The following is a 14,481-nucleotide window of genomic DNA, read 5'->3' as shown; positions in this document are numbered from 1 at the left end:
ATTGTTCTTTTCCCCTTATATTGGTATTCTTGTGAAGTGTCCTGATGAATGCAAGACAAAAAGCTTAAGATATATCTTTTTTTCAGCAATACACAATTCACAGAGTTAACGCTTCCTGTTCAGGCAGACACTCCACCTCCAACCCCACTTCCATTAACAGGACATTGTTCTTCTCCAAACCCTCCTAACAATCCACAATTGTTCCATTGTAAACTTCAGTGCTCTTCTCTTCCAATAATCACACTTCTGTCTGCAGAAACATTCAACTCCATAATGACGTTCTAACTGGTTATGAGTGCAGTTTCTTCATCATTTTGTTGTGGCACACTTTTAAGTAGATGTGGCTATGTTTTCTATATATATCATTTAGAGGGAAAATGATGCAATGCATCATGTGATTCAGACTTAGTCGCAGTTCATTCTGAGCAAGTTATCAACTCAGACATGTGTACAAGTTCTCCAACTTTGTAATACCGCTACCAGCTTCTCAAATCCTTAATAAATTAATCTACATATTCTTGTGTTAACCAATCCCTTATAAATGGTTGGTGCCTTGGTGTTTATTTATTAAGTAAGCACAAGGAGAAGAAAAACACACGATGCCAGCAGTGGAGAATTTTTCATTTTCAAGCATAAGAAACACAATGCGGTGCCAGTGGAAAAAAAATCAGAAATTTAAAACTGCTCAGTCAAGGCAACTTGTGTGACCTTTAACCAGAGATTAGAGTGCACAGTCTGTGAGTTCAACAGGCAGTGACAGCATCTCGTGAGGATCAGTGCTGGGCAGTGCTCAGTTGGGAAAGCCAAGTATCTGAGTCACTGGCCAGGTCAATCCAGGTAAGGGGGAAGCAAGAAAACTGTGGAAACTGGGCTGAGTAAGGTTTTTTTTTCCTTCATGGGATGTGGATATTGCTGGCTAGGCCAGCATTTATTGCCCATCCTTAATTGTCCTTGAGAAGGTGGTGGTGAGTTGCCTTCTTGAACTGCTGCAGGCCATATGGTGTAAGTGCACCCACAGTGCTGTTAGGGAGGGTGTTTCAGGATTTTGATTTTGCAACAGTGAATGAGTGGCAATATAATACCAAGTCAGGATGCTGTGTGGCTTGGTGGTAGTGTTTCTATGTATTTGCTGCCCTTGTCTTTCTAGGTGGTAGAGGTCGCAAGTTTGGAAGGTGCTGTCAATGGAGCCTTGGTGAGTTGCTGCAGTGCATCTTGTAGATGGCACACACTGCTGCCACTGTGCATTGGTGCTGTAGGGAGCGAATGTTGAAGATGATGAATGGGATACCAACCTATTTTTGTGGAGCATTGTGGTCGATTCCTACCTCAACTCAGTTTTGAGGGCAAAACGCAGAAATGCATGCACAAGTGGCAACAGTGCCACTCATCACAAGTGCTGTGGTGAGCTGTGGTGAGCAAAGGAACTATTAGTAAATGACACACTGCAGTGTATTTGAAGTGTTGTAGGATGTTGTGTGTAGCTTGGTTGGTCTCATGAGGAGTTCTGAGTCTTGTATAGTTTCACAGTGTTTATTAACTACTTGCATATATACAGTATAAGGTCTAAGTTCGGAACAGTCTTCATGCTTGCCTCTTTGTATGTCTCTGACCAGTATAAGACTGCCCTCTAAACTAAAGTCATGTGTTCCTGTACTTCACACTGTGGGCAGTACTGTACCCAATCACACTGTGGGCAGTACTGTACCCAATCCCATGTTAACTCTTTTAGAAAGACCCTTGTAATACACCCCCTACCCCAATTCTTTATCCAGCAGATTTACAATGCATTCCTGTTTACTCAACATATTTACATTACTACTTCTCCCCCAGTCAACCTCTGTTTTTAACAGGGTCAGGCAGTCTGGAGGCCTTGTAATTCTTTCAGATCTTGACTTTACAACAGTTGGGGTTGTACTGGGTAAAGCTTGTTGAACAGAGGTTGTTTTGGATGTGGACATTCTGGCCTTAGGTTGTTTGATCTTAATTCGCTTTTGTTGTTCTTTGGAGTTGAACCGCTCCTTCTCAACTCTCCATCTAGTGTTATCGATAGTCATTGGTTTATCCTGTTCCTTACGGGGAGAACAAACTTGCAGCTTGTCTATAGTGCTCATTCTGTTTTTCTTCCTACATGTGGTTCACTGTGATGCATGTTAAGATAGAAGATATCTCTTCCTATTGGTGTGTGTGTGACTTATTACAGGCTCACCTTGCAGTTTAGCTTTCTGTGCAACGACATTCTCATTGGTTTGTTTCCTTGCCTAAGGTGTGCTGTAGTTAGTTTCTCTGTTCCAGCATGGCCTGACTAATGGTTGTACTGGTCAGAGGTTGCAGTGTCTGTGTCATGGTATATTGATGTATATAACCAACAGATGTCAGAGCTGGAGGTTGAGGCTCTACTTGCTGGTGGTTCATCTTTTGGCTGTCTTCTACTCGAGATGTTGTGGTAACCATCTGAGTGATTGGCTAGTCTGACCAACAAGGAGCTTCCTGCACCTGCAAAGAAAATGGACAAACCGGCTCTGCAAAGAGTGAAGACAATTCAGAGCTGAAGTCTTAGTCGAGAGTGTCTTTTCTGTTGGGGCTCTTGGGAACTTGCAATCCTGTGTAGTTGATGACAGAGGTTGTTTTGCCATCTTCTGCCATTTTAAGAAGGTCCAGGTCAACACAGGCATCTCGGCTCAGAAGAGAAAAAAACTGGATATTGGTGACGTACATGACTTCAAAGATTTGTTTGCTGCCATATCTGGAACGCATCATGCCTATAACCAGAAGTTGGATTCCTCTTGCCCATAGGGTTGTGTGTCTGTCACTCACAGCCAGAAGCCTCTCAGCTATGATTCCTTGTCCAAGAGGGATACTGGCCTCCGAGTTCAATTTAAAGTTTGCGAGATGACCATTAACCTAGATGTCCACATTCCAAAATGAAAATCTCTGACCTATGACCTCACCAGAGAAGTATGCTTGTGTTTCCTCTTGATGGGGTACCTTGACCTCATGAATTGCCTTGGGATCATCTGTGTACCTGGCTGTGTTAGCTTTGCATAGCTTTCCAAAATGTCCAATGTGATTGCAGTTAAAACACTGTGCTGAAACTGTGGACATTGATCATGCCTGTGGAGTCGTTGGCTCCACAATGCTGGCATGGTCGCCCACCCTCTAGTGGTCAGTTAGGTTATTGCTTCCTTTGGCCTGTGGTGTCCCTGCTGTGCTGCTGTTTTACTAGTTGAACAGTGGGTTTGCTCTGAACCATGGCTTGTTTTTGCTCCTTAAAATGGATATGTGCTTTAAATGGATTTTGGATTACCTGACAATTAGAATGGCCTTTTCAAGGGTCAGATCTTCCTTAATTTTAAGCATATCTGAGAGTGTATCATCCGCCACTCCAAACAATAATTCTGTCCGTGATTAGCTCTGATTTCAGGTCACTGTAATCACAGCCTTCAGCCATTCTATAAGCTCATTAATGAAGAGGTCAACAGGTTCTCCTGGCTGTTGGACACGTTTGTTAAACTTTGCACTTTTAAGGGTCTTGTTTCTGCTCAAATTAAAATATGTGCCAAGTGATCTTAAAATTTTGTCAATTTTTGCTGAGGATTCATTGATTCCTTGACTAGCTATTATATCATCGGCTATTGGACCTACCGAATAATGCAGTATGTTAACCTGTTCACCTTCTATCTTTTTGTTGAGACCTGAAGTAATCATGTATCTAAGGAATTGCCTTCTTCAACATCCCCAATCTTGTGACAGGTCTGAGCCTTGGATGATTCCAAACAGGTCTGGTGAGGTAGATATATGATCCATGGTCATTTAAAATTCAAAGCTTTAAATGTTGATAGGAACGTAAGTACACTTTTTCTCAGTGAGGTTTCCCGCACTTGTTGGTTTTGGCTGGCTCCCACAGTAATGGTGGTTGCAATTTCTATGTTTTAAATTTTTGGGAGCCAATCCCTGGATCAACCTTTTCTGAGTCTTCCCCATACTATCTAAGTATTTCCGGGTCGTGAAACTGTCGATTCCTGTCTTTTGCTGGGTCTTTTAACCGCCAATTGTTTGTTACTTAATTTAAAAAATTTTTTGTTCAGAGTGAGCTCAGCCGTCACATGTTCAGGGACCGACTCGAAACTCGGGCTCCTCGCAGTGCTTTTTAAAATGGAAATTCTGACTGATGTTGACTTTAAAGTTTTTTAAAAACTCATTCTGGCCAAGAACTTAAGTTTTTTTCAGCTCAGCCCTGCCAGGTGTTCTGATTCTGCACTCTTAGGTTATTGAAGCTGGACTTACAGGGGATTCACTCTGCTGCTGAGTGTGGAGTTTTATTTCTGCCTTCTGCTTCCAAACCAACTTTGGAGCTTCTCTTTGGCAATCTCCTCCTACTCCTTTGCTTCTGGTGTTTTTTGTCAAGTCACAATGCTGCTTTTTCAATCTCCCAGGTTTTAAATTTCTTCTCCTGCTGCTGTGAGGTTCTGAGTTATTCCAATAGCTGCTGCCATGTTGTAAGATGTTGGGCAGAATTCTACGACAGTGGGATTTTACGTTCCCGCTGAAGACAATGGGATTTATAATGTCTCACCGCATTTTGCGGCCCCGTTCACGCCGAAATGGGACCATAGAATTCTGCCCGTTGTGTGTAGTTTGGTAGGTCTCATGAAGAGGTTCTGAGTCTTGTATAGTTTAAAAGTAGTTTAATAGTTTATTAACTACTTGTAACTATATGGATATATATATACAGTATGAGGTCTAAGCTAGGAGCTGTCTCTATGCTTGCCTCTACACACGTCCCTGTCCAGTACAAGCCTGTCCACTAGACTTGGGTCATGTGTTCCTTTACATCACACTGTGGGCCATACAGTACCCATTCCAACATTAACCCTTTCCATGCCAGGCCCTTATACTACATAAAGTATTTGCAGTATTCGAATCTTGACCCATATAACAGCAGGAGTGTTTGTTTAAGTGGCAGAAAAGAAGAATAGTCTGGGGAATATTGCAAAAATGTTCCCAAAATTTCCAAGCTTAAATTGGAAGGCTGCTGACTGACTCTGAGTTTAAACTATTCAAACAATGCACAGAATTATAGTTTGTAGACTTGGGCATGTTCAAACCAGACCAGCAGGCCCTAAAGATTTGTTTGGCCATTGGAAATGAAAGCTTACGTAGGCTCAACACATCTGGGCTCATGGAATAAGAACCAAATATATTTAGACGACTTTGGGAGACCAGTTCACAGTCAAACTGAATTTCCATATCCATGGCCTAGAGTTTATGATATACTGTTAACAGCCAAAGGAATCCATCGATCATTTTATCAGTCAATGCAGAGAAAAGGGTGCTGACTGTGATTTTTTGGAAGCAGAGCTGGCAGAGGAAATCGCAGAATTAATGATTGCATCTCCTCCAGTAGATGCCTTTCAAAAAGATCTGCTGGACAACCCAAAAGTTATAGCATTAATGCTTTACTCAAATGTGGCCAATATGAGCTGATTATTGCAGGCCAACAAAGCTTGCAGGTCTTATGTGTAACCCAACTGTTGACACAGGGACTGGAATAGACAAACATAGGAAGACATGTGGAAGGTGTGGACTTCTACATGCACCGAAGAGTTGCCCAGCATTTTATGATGTCTGGAAGGCTAATGGCAAAAAGGGTAACTGGCAGCAGCAATGCAAAAGTGCAAAGACTGAAGGAGCCACGAGAGGTTGTGCAAAGGCTCAAGCAGCCCATAAACATTCAATACCACCGAGCAGTATCAATGACCATACCAGATCCCATAGGAAGAACAAGCACAAGGTGGTGGACAAAGCGGACAACGATGATGATCAAGACACTGTGAGGCCGTGGTAAGCACACATTCCACACCATCCATGTCACAGAATACATAGATGTCATTACACCATCAGAAATATTTGCCCTGATTCAGATCATCTGACATTAGAAAGTTGGTAAACATTCACTATTGTCAAAAGTAGACACAGGGGCAAGTACCAACATACCGCCTCTGAGAATTTTACAAGAAATGTACCCACAGAAATGGAAAGCCAAAGTGAAACCCACTACCGTGAAACTTTCAGCATATAATGGCTCAGTAATTCCATGTGTAGGATCTATTTTTCTAGAGTGTGAATACATCCCGTCATCCTTGGTGACACAGATGTTCTAGGTAGTGGAAACCAAAGGCCCAGCGATTGCAGGCCTACTGGCATGTTGAGATTTCACATTGCCAGCCATCCGTGGAATCATGCAGACACTGCAAGACAGATCACCATCAGAAGATACACCCAACACTTCAGTTTGCGACCTGACTTTGCAATATCCCGAGTGTCTTGATAGAATCAGCAGTTTTCAGGGAGATGCAATGTTACACTCAAGGGAGGATGCCATACCATTGATTGATCCACCATGCATGTGCAACAAAGATGTTCTACCATTGACCTGATGAACTTTGCACAACAGAAGTGTCAGCAAGTTCAGGCGGAGACAGACTATTGGCTGGGCATGAACAATGACATTGAAGTCACAGATAAACACTGCAAGGCACATCAGGAAAATATGCTAAATCAGAACAAGGAACCACTTTTACCACACAAAGTCCCTACTCATCCTTGGGCCAAGATTGCTTCTGACCTCTTCCACATTCATGGAAATGATTTCTCACTTGTTACTGATAAATTTTTAAGTATCCTGTCATCCATCAGTTGCATGATATGTCAAGCACAAATGTAGCACACACTCTTAAGTGCTATTTTCAGTTTATCTGGGGCTGCCAAGGAGATAATTTCAGATAATGATTCTCAATTTATTGCTAAGCCATTCAGGGATGTGTGAGATTTGGAGAACAGGTCACACTACTTCTTCCCCCCACTACCCCCAGATCTAATGGTATGGCTGAAAGAATGATATATATGGTGAAATCTCTAATTCTAAAGTACAGACAGAACCGTTCCATCACCATTAGAACTCATGTTTGGCAGATCATTGCGAACAAATCTACCTATTTTTTATCAATCCATCCTTCCAGAAGCCAGGGAAGAACTTTTGAAAAAACAGGGGAGGATGAAAGACATGCATGACAGGAATGCAGGTGAAGAGTTGCCAAGTTTAAAGATAGAACAACAGGTTCAAATTCAGCATCCCACAGAAGGTACATGGCAATGATTTGTCTGCAGTCAAGGTCATATGAGGTTATCACAACCAATGGTGCAACTGTGAGATGGAACAGAGGGCAAGTCATGGAAATACCAAATCCTCAAACATTGGGTAATTCCTTTGCATCCAGGACAAGAACCTAGGCAAAATCCAAAGCAACATCCAAGTGTGACATTCCCACAGACCAGTGTGAGAAATTTCAACAACCTCAAGTTAACATTACAGTTAATAAAACGCAGAATATAAGCACTACTATGCTTCAATGATTTATTTGTCTAGGAGTTTCTTAACTCATAACTCTATAACATGTAAATAGTATTTCCATGTATTGTAAATGGTTATGGCTATTTGTAAGGGGGAGTTTTATTTAAAAAGGGGATGCTGTGGTACACCTATAAATAAGCGTGGTTATGTTCTCTGTATATATCTGCCATGCCGAGAAGGCATGAAGAAAAAAATTATCTTAAAAATGTGTTTCTCTTCCATGTTCTCTTGTTTAAATTCTGTTCTTAAAAAATGGACAAAGACTAACTCATCAACCTCCTGGAATGTGACACCCCTTGCAATGCAGGAACATTTTAGCCAAGCCAAGAAAAAGGACTGGTAGATGGGATGCCTGCACCAGCCAGCTCTGGACAAAGACAGAGCTAGCGTGACTCCTCATCTTCAATGTTGTGCTAATGGTTCCACAGTTATCTGCTCAAAATACAATGGGTCTTAACAAGAGTTCTTAAAGTACATCGTTAGCTGAATGGCTCGACCCAAAACCACCATGTCACATGACCGAGACTTGAGCTGTTTGAATTGCTTTAATTATACAGCTTTTGGACCCTGTTTCCAGTTGCAGTTTAACCTTAAAAGAGAAAAATGGACTCCAGGCTAGCAGCCTGCCTCTGAACTCCATCTCCTTCAAAGTCAGATCTACAGAAAGAATCCTGTATTTCGCTTACAGAGTGAACAAAATCCCAGAATACAAGGATACTTTGCTGCATCTTCAACCGCCTCAACTGAGTTCCTAGGATAAAGACCAGGAATTCTGCCAGACAAAGCCAACTGAAAGAACCTTCATTGGACACTGACTTACGGGACTCTACTCATGTGGATTATCGCCAATACCTTTTTTGTTTTTTTAAGTAACTCGCAACTTGTAACTTCTTTCCCTTTCTTTCTCTGCCTTTCTACCATGTATACTCATGAGCATGAACGTGTGTCATAATCTACCCCTCAGGTTTTGAATGTGTTAATAAATTCTAGTTTTGTTTCACCTCAAAGAATTTGCTGTGGAATTATTTTAAACATTGGACGTCATAAAGCGGGGTTTGGAACGCACTATGGCCCATTTCAATAAGGGAAAGGATACTAAGCGAAACAAATTAAATTATAAATTAAAACTATCACTGCCATGGATAGAAGAGGGGAACAGTTATAATAATTCAATCCACCTCACTCTCGTGTCCATAACACATCACTGGAAGGGAAAAGTGCTCTGTGTCATGTGAGTCAGACACGTGTACAAGTTCTCCAACTTTGTAATACTGTTACCAACTTCTCAAATTCTTAATAAATAAACCCATGTATTTTTGTGTTAGCCAATCCCTTGTGTGACTGGTGCCTTGATGTTTATCTGCTAAGCACAAGGAAAAATAGATTACAATACATTTCATGTGCTGTTGCATGGATGGACAATAAAGCTGGCCTTGCCAGCGATGCCACATCCTGCGGATGAATAAAGTAGGAACCCCTAACTGACTGTAAAATCAAGTTGTCTCACCTGCAAGAATCCATCAGTGGAACAGCTAAAAAGCAGCATCAGGGACCAGCAACGATGAGCATGTTAAAAAGCAGAACCTCAGTGGCCTTCTGGTTGGACCTTTTAGGCCAGTTGCCCATGGAACATAAAGTTTGCATGTTGTTATCCATTGTGCATGTCCCTGATTTTCACATGTATTTATTTAAGAGAAAGCCCGAAGATTATAACCAATAGCTAGAAAGAAATGATGATGCACAGGAAAAGTGTGCTCATGCTATGCCATGTCTACGTAGAAAAATAAATAAAATGTCACATTTCAATAAGACTGATGACACTCAAAATGAAAGAGGTCAAAGTTAATAATGAAGAATATTAAACTAAGAGATTTTTCTGGCATTTTCTGATCAACTGTTGCGAATCAAGGTGCATTCAAGTACATTTTTCTCTCTAAAGGTTGAGATGGCTTGTTTGGAGAACAAGAGTGGATGCTGGAACCTTGCAGTCCCTGAGGCAGATCCAGCACTGCATCAATGGGTCGGGAGCGGTGCCTCTTAAGACCTGGCGAGAGCTGGCGGGTGTCTGGAGGCGTGTAGCTGAGGACAGGGCGCATGCGCAGAGTCAGGGCACTCTTACTGTCAAAAGTGGCTTGGGAACTGGGGCGAGTTTGTGTTGGAGGAAGGGGCGGGGGGACGTGGGAATCGCTCTAGTGCAGGTCTTTACTCAGAAAGAAAAGCGTGCAAGCATCGGGAAGCTTCGCTGTAGAAAGAGAAGAGCTGCTGGGAGCTTTCAGGCTAAATTGTGAAATCGCGATGCAATCTTGCTACTCGGGCGGGGGAGACTGCAAACTCTACGCTCAATTTCCACTTCCAGTTAAGTTCGAATTTCGGGCTTTTTGCAAAGTTTTTATTTTGATTTACAACATGCACTGATCAGGGAAGATTCGTATTTAGTGTAGTCTTTAATGTGTTTGTACCGACTGCACTGTAGGTTTGTACCTATTGCACTGTGAGTTTATACCAAGGACACTGAGTTTGTGTCTATGACACTGTGAGTTTGTACCTGTGGCACTGTGAGTTTGTACCTTTGACACCGTGAGTTGTACCAAGGACACTGTGTGTTTGTGTTTATGACACTGAGTTTGTACCTAGGACACAGATTGTGTCTATGACACTGTGAGTTTGTACCTATGGCACTGTGATTTTGTAGCTAGGACACTGTGAGTTTGCGTCTATGACATTGAGTTTGTACCTAGGACACTGAGTTTGCAGCTATGACACTGTGAGTTTGTATCTAGCACATTGTCTCTTTGTGTCTATGACACTGTGAATTTGTACCTGTGGCACTGAGTTTGTACCTGTGACACTGTGAGTTTGTACCTGTGACACTGTGAGTTTGTACCTGTGACACTGTGAGTTTGTACCTAGGACACCGTGAGTTTGTACCTAGGACACCGTGAGTTTGTACCTAGGACACTGAGTTTGTAAAACAAAAACAGAAACAGAAATACCTGGAAAAACTCAGCAGGTCTGGCAGCATCGGCGGAGAAGAGTACAGTTGATGTTTCGAGTCCTCATGACCTTTCAACAGAACTAAGTAAAAATAGGAGAGGGGTGAAATATAAGCTGGTATAAGAGGGTGGGCGGCGGTGGGGGGGTTGTTGGGACAAACAAGCAGTGATAGGAGGAGATAACTAAAAGATGTCACAGACAAAAGAACAAAGAGGTGTTGAAGGTGGTGATATTATCTAAAAGAATGTGCTAATTAAGAGTGGATAGCAGGACAAGCAAGATACAGATAGCTCTAGTGGGGGTGGGCTGAATTAAGACTAAAAGGGCATAAAGGTATAGATAAATGATGGGTGGAATACATTTAAAAATAATGGAAATAGGTGGGAAAAGAAAAATCTATATATTATTGGAAAAAACAAAAAGGAGGGGGAAGAAATGGAAAGGGGGTGGGGATGGAGGAGGGAGTTCAAGATCTAAAATTGTTGAACTCAATATTCAGTTCGGAAGGCTGTAAGGTGCTGTTCCTCCAGTTTGCATTGAGCTTCACTGGAACAATGCAGTAAGCCAAGGACAGACATGTGGGCAAGAGAGCAGGGTGGAGTATTAAAATGGCAAGCAACAGGGAGGTCTGGGTGATGCTTGCGGACAGACCAAAGGTGTTCTGCAAAGTGGTCACCCAGTCTGCGTTTGGTCTCTCCAATGTAAAGGAAACCACATTGGGAGCAACGAATGCAATAGACTAAGTTGAGGGAATTGCAAGTGAAATGCTGCTTCACTTGAAAGGAGTGTTTGGGCCCTTGGACGGTGAGGAGAGAGGAAGTGAAGGGGCAGGTGTTGCATATCTTGCGTTCGCATGGGGAGGTGCCGTACGAGGGGGTTGAGGAGTAGGGTGTGATGGAGGAGTGGACCAGGATGTCACGGAGGGATTGATCCCTACGGAATGCCGCCGGGGGGTGAAGGGAAGATGTGTTTGGTGGTGGCATCTGGAGTTGGCGGAAATGGCGGAGGATGATCCTTTGAATGCGGAGGCTGGTGGGGTGATAAGTGAGGACAAGGGGGACCTTATCATGTTTCTGGGAGGGAGGAGAAGGCGTGAGGGCGGGTGTGCGAGAGATGGGCCGGACACGGTTCAGGGCCCTGACAACAACCGTGGGTGGAAAACCTCGGTTAAGGAAGAAGGAGGACATGTCAGAGGAACTATTTTTGAAGGTAGCATCATCACAACAGAGGCGATGGAGGTGAAGGAACTGAGAGAATGGGATGGAGTCCTTATAGGAAGCGGGGTGTGAGGAGCTGTAGTCGAGGTAGCTGTGGGAGTCGGTAGGCTTGTAATGGATATTGGTGGACAGTCTATCACCAGAAATTGAGACAGAGAGGTCAAGGAAAGGAAGGGAAGTGTCAGAGATGGACCATGTGACACTAAGTTTTGTACCTAGGACACTGTGAGTTTGTGTCTAGGACACTGTGTGTTTGTGTCTATGACACAGTCAGTTTGTACCTATGGCACTGTGAGTTTGTATCTAGGGCACTGTGAGTTTCTGTCTATGACACGGTGAGTTTGTACCTAGGACCCAGTGAGTTTGTACCTAGGACCCAGTGAGTTTGTACCTAGGACACGGTGAGTTTGTACCGGTGGCACTGTGAGTTTGTACCTAGGACGCTGTGAGTTTGTACCTGTGGCATGTGAGTTTGTAGCTATGACACTGTGAGTTTGTACCTGTGGCAATGTGAGTTTGTGCCTAGGACACTGTGAGTTTGTACCTGTGGCACTATGAGTTTGTACCTAGGACACTGAGTTTGTACCTGTGGCACTGAGTTTGTACCGGTGGCACTGTGAGTTTGTACCTAGGACGCTGTGAGTTGTACCTGTGGCATGTGAGTTTGTAGCTATGACACTGTGAGTTTGTACCTGTGGCAATGTGAGTTTGTGCCTAGGACACTGTGAGTTTGTACCGGTGGCACTGTGAGTTTGTACCTAGGACGCTGTGAGTTTGTACCTGTGGCATGTGAGTTTGTAGCTATGACACTGTGAGTTTGTACCTGTGGCAATGTGAGTTTGTGCCTAGGACACTGTGAGTTTGTACCTGTGCCACTATGAGTTTGTACCTAGGACACTGAGTTTGTACCTGTGGCACTGAGTTTGTCCCTGTGGCACTGTGAGTTTGTACCGGTGGCACTGTGAGTTTGTGCCTAGGACGCTGTGAGTTTGTACCTGTGGCATGTGAGTTTGTAGCTATGACACTGTGAGTTTGTACCTGTGGCAATGTGAGTTTGTGCCTAGGACACTGTGAGTTTGTACCTGTGGCACTATGAGTTTGTACCTAGGACACTGAGTTTGTACCTGTGGCACTGTGAGTTTGTACCTGTGGCACTGTGAGTTTGTGCCTAGGACACTTTGAGTTTGTGTCCATGATACTGTGAGTTTGTACCTATGGCACTGTGAGTTTGTACCTGTGCCACTGTGAGTTTGTACCTGTGGCACTGTGAGTTTTTGTCTATGACACTGTGAGTTTGTACCTAAGACACTGTGAGTTTGTACCTAAGACACTGTGAGTTTGTACCTAGGGCACTGTGAGTTTGTACCAAGGACACTGTGTGTTTGTGTCTATGATACTGTGAGTTTGTACCTGTAGCACTGTGAGTTTGTACCTGTGACACTGTGAGTTTGTGTTCATGACACTGTGAGTTCGTACCTATAACACTGAGTTTGTGCCTATGACACTGTGAGTTTGTACCTTGGACACTGTGAGTTTGTGTGTATGACACCGTGAGTTCGTACCTAGGTCACTGTGAGTTTGTACCTGTGACACTGTGAGTTTATTTCTAGGAAACTGTGAGTTTGTACCTAAGGCACTGTGAGTTTGTACCTAGGGCACTGTGAGTTTGTACCAAGGACACTGTGTGTTTGTGTCTATGATACTGTGAGTTTGTACCTGTAGCACTGTGAATTTGTACCTAGGACACTGAGCTGGTGTCTATGACACTGTGAGTTTGAACTTATGGCACTGTGAATTTGTACCTGTGACTCTGTGAGTTTGTACCTGTGACACTGTGAGTTTGTACCTGTGACACTGTGAGTTTGTACCTAGGGCACTGTGAGTTTGTACCAAGGACACTGTGTTTGTGTCTATGATACTGTGAGTTTGTAACTGTGGCACTATGAGTTTGTACACAGGACACTGAGTTTGTGTCTATGACACTATGAGTTTGTGTCTATGACACTGTGAGTTTGTACCTAGGACACTGAGTTTGTGTCTATGACACTGTGAGTTTGTACCTGTGGCACTGTGAGTTTGTACCTGTGACACTGTGAGTTTGTGTTCATGACACTGTGAGTTCGTACCTATGACACTGAGTTTGTACCTATGACACTGTGAGTTTGTACCAAGGACACTGAGTTTGTGTCTATGACACTGTGAGTTTGTACCTGTGGCACTGTGAGTTTGTACCAAGGACACTGAGTTTGTGTCTATGAAACTGTGAGTTTGTACCTATGGCACTGTGAATTTGTACCTATGGGACTGTGAGTTTGTACCTGTGACACTGTGAGTTTGTACCTAGGGCACTGTGAGTTTGTACCAAGGACACTGTGTTTGTGTCTATGATACTGTGAGTTTGTAACTGTGGCACTATGAGTTTGTACATAGGACACTGAGTTTGTGTCTATGACACTGTGAGTTTGTGTCTATGACACTGTGAGTTTGTACCTTGGACGCTGTGAGTTTGTACCTATGACATTGAGAGTTTGTAACTAGGACACTGTGAGTGTGTGTCAATGACACTGTGAGTTCATACTTAGGACACTGAGTTTGTACCTATGACACTGTGAGTTTGTATCTAGGACACGGTGAGTTTGTACCTATGGCACTGTGGGTTTGTACCCGTGGCACTGTGAATTTGTACCTATGGGACTGTGAGTTTGTACCTGTGACACTGTGAGTTTGTACCTAGGGCACTGTGAGTTTGTACCAAGGACACTGTGTTTGTGTCTATGATACTGTGAGTTTGTAACTGTGGCACTATGAGTTTGTACATAGGACACTGAGTTTGTGTCTATGACACTGTGAGTTTGTGTC

The 14,481-nt window shown here is 43.2% G+C and overlaps 1 protein-coding gene across 2 annotated transcripts in view; it reads left to right on the top strand.

Moving 5' to 3' along the window:
• Positions 1 to 9,595: 9,595 nt before the first annotated feature.
• The window catches only part of tspan12 (tetraspanin 12), a 58,452-nt gene continuing 53,566 nt past the window's right edge, over positions 9,596 to 14,481 (top strand). For both annotated transcript variants that reach the window (XM_041216048.1, XM_041216045.1), the window contains exon 1: positions 9,596 to 9,766. The gene's annotated coding sequence lies outside the window, so the exon portion shown is untranslated. The remainder of the gene's footprint in view (positions 9,767 to 14,481) is intronic.

This window comes from Carcharodon carcharias, chromosome 21 (genome assembly GCF_017639515.1).
Source record: "Carcharodon carcharias isolate sCarCar2 chromosome 21, sCarCar2.pri, whole genome shotgun sequence".
Lineage (NCBI taxonomy): Eukaryota > Metazoa > Chordata > Chondrichthyes > Lamniformes > Lamnidae > Carcharodon > Carcharodon carcharias.
The sequence above is the reverse complement of the archived record's forward strand: the minus strand, read 5'-3'. Positions and strand labels throughout refer to the sequence as shown.